Source organism: Thalia democratica, chromosome 1, assembly GCF_965202585.1.
Source record: "Thalia democratica chromosome 1, ktThaDemo2.hap1.1, whole genome shotgun sequence".
In the NCBI taxonomy this organism is placed as follows: domain Eukaryota; kingdom Metazoa; phylum Chordata; class Thaliacea; order Salpida; family Salpidae; genus Thalia; species Thalia democratica.
Window position 1 is genome coordinate 78,147,594 of NC_139165.1, and position 3,434 is coordinate 78,151,027.

Here is a 3,434-nt window from a genome sequence, read left to right on the forward strand (position 1 = left end):
ATTAACTAAAAATAATTAACTAAAAATTGTTTTTATTAATTTTAAATTCATTAAGAATCATCACTATTTTTACATTAATGGTTAGCAATAAAATAGATTGACAAAATACATAAAAAAATATTTATTAAAAAAAATGATGATAATTTTAAATATACAACTACACTAAAAACCATACTTAAATTAAACATAAACTTACTAAAATTAAACAATACTAAGGGCTACTCTATAATAAACTAGACATGACATGAATGAACATATTTTATGTAAAATAACAATTGCAAACACTAACAAGTACATGAAAAAACACCATACTTTAAAAAATACTTTTAATGTGGTCAAAACTTTTACACAAGAATTAAATCTAACAGGAATAGTCTTTTGGAATAAATAAAATAACATTACATTTAACTACTTTAAGTTTAAATAAAAAACTATTTATAAGAAATAACATTTTCAAAAGTTAGTTTTAACATAAACAATACCAAATCTACATGTTAGCAGCAGCAAGGTGGTCTTGAGTTCTTGTCACTGTCCGAACTGCCTGAAATTTTATTATTTAAGTAAATTGTTAAAATGATTATTTATTTTTTTGATGACTTTTAAAAAGTAAGTAAAATCCTAATTTGGAAAAAAGACTATGATAATACTTAAAATTTTCATTGGCTAAAATTTAGTTGGTTATCATAATTTTGATGAAAATATGCTATTTACTTTTTTAAACCTTCTTTTTGAAAAGTAAATTCAAAGTAAATTAAAAATAAGTGCCACTTCAAATATTCTAATTTTATTTTATAAAAACATACTTTTACTTATGTTATTTTTAAAAATGTTCTATAATAATATAAAGTGTTTTATTTTAAGCTACTTCAAACATAAAACTACAAATGACAAGAAAAAATTTTATTTGATGAGCCTAGACACCCCCCATGTACTCAAACGTTTATTAGTTTTCAGTTTCAAATACAATTAATTGAACACTATAGGTTAGTTATTAAAGCAATAAATTTCTTTTTAATAAACTACAAATTTTTTTACACTTAACTTAATTCTTTTCTACAAAACTACTTAAAGAAACAAAAAATCTCCTAAAATTTATGATTATATACAATTAATAAAACAAATGTTCTTGAAATCTACCTATTTAATTATAAAAAATGTTAACAAGTCTCTATGAACAAAATTGATGTTTTGTTCTTTATTATTTAAAAAATATTGCATTTATGTTGCTACAGGTAAAATACTTTGAATTGCTACAGTAAAATTTTTTAGAATTTTTTTAAAATACTTAACAACTTCTACAGTAGTTACAAAATGGTCTTCTTAAGTGTTTCCAAAATTAAACTTAAATATTGAAAAATACTAAAAAATGTTAAAGCGAACTGGTAAAAAAACACTATAAATAAACTTGACGACTAAGGTTTTTAAAAAGAAATAATGTTGCATAAGTAGTTTAATTAAACACTAAATAGTTTATCGAAAAAAATTAAGTGTAAAACTTTGTAAATTTTTTTTTCTATATAAACATGTAAGCTCATTACGTACGTAAAATAATAAAGTTGTATACAATACACACCACACATTGATATTTTGATAGGAGCAAAGATTTAGATGATTTTTAACTGAATCTCAAACTGCCTTTGTTGTTAAATTATAAATCTTAAAGTTTGCTTTTGTGACAATATTTTTTATAAGACAGGTTTCATATTTATATTAACAAATATCCATAAAGTTACTAAAGCATTATCTCTAACTGAAAACAAAAAACATTTGCTCAGTATTCAGAACTTTTTGATTTTGGAGTTCTAGCAACTCTGCTGTATAATAGTCTTAAAAAAAAGTATATAGCTTTAAAATACTTTGTACAGTAATTTTCTTCAGATCCAATTACATACAAAAAAAATAAATCTTATTAATAGCTCTTTTTCTATACCAGTAGAGTAGAGTTTATTAAAGGATAAATAATAGGTCAAAATATTTGGTCCTAGGACCTGGTGCACTAAAAATCCTTTCGGTTACCTTTTAACATCTTGTCCAGGACAGTATGAACTATGAAGTATTAACAATTAATCTAGCATGTAGTACACCTACTAATACTTTATTTATTTATCTAGTATGATATAATCGACTACTGTACAGGTCAGTAAAATGCAGTTTGTAGGCTGTATGAGGCTTATAAAGCATAAATTTTGGTTTTCGATGTGATTTTTAGTTAGAAATACTCCTTTTAAATACAGCTAAAATGTTCAAATGTTCATATATATTGTGACGTAATTATTAGATATATTTTTTAATCATTAGTAACGGTAATTAATTTGAATTAGTTGTTATTTCCATTAATGTAAGTGATTTATATTACTATTTGTTGTTTTGTTGTGTATTTTAGTATACTTTACTTAATATAGACTTAATAATTACAAATACTATAGAGGTTTATAACAGTCGGATTTAACATTAAGTATTTTACCTATTATTAGCTATTAACCTCTAAAAATCTGTAGAAATTATTTTAATTTTAATGAACACATTTATACAGTGTATACATAGTACATACACCTACTTTAGCTTCTATTCTTCCATTACAGTGTTTATTTTTTTACAGAACCCAGTTCAAGTGTGTTAATTCATTAACACACAGAAACATATATTGGTACAATAAAGGAAGATTACTGTATAACTTCTTTTCATTTTAGAATACTAACTATACATTTTCATACGAAATTGAAAGTGAGTAAGTTAAACCAAGAAAACTTGATTATAAACTTAAAATTAGGTGGTTAAAGTATAAAAATAGAAAAATAATTTTTTTACAGTTTATAAAACTGTTTGTGTCTAATAAGTTCAAAATTTTATTCATAAAACGCTACTGCATTTGGGTCATCTACAAAAAATTTTTCCAAATTTCAGGCTAAGTTTAATATTACGTAACATAGTTAATTGAATAAAGAATAAGTTCTACATTTTACAACTTTATAAAAATAATTATTATAGTACTATACTAGCTCAGTATTAGTATAGTACTACAAAGCAAACCAAATATGAATAACTGTTGAATGTTGAAGATAATTATTTTAATTTACAAATAATGCTAAACAATAGTAGAAAAAGATTAGCGTCTTTTTGGATCACATTTTTCGAGATCACATTTTTGTTGAAAACAATTTTCTAGACAACATTTTTTAAGTGTTCCGTGATTGGCTTACTAAAAGGTTACTAAAGGTTAAAGTTAAATTTATTTTATACTTACAAACAAATATATGATATGTAAGCAAGTTAAAATAAATATTACAATTTTAACGTTAATAGAAAAGTAAACAAAACAAAATTTAGATAATCAGCAAAAGATATTTTATTAAATAAATATTACAAAAAAAAAAAAATTAAAAATGAGAATCATAAATAAAAAAACAAATAAATTAATTAAAATACACCTTCAG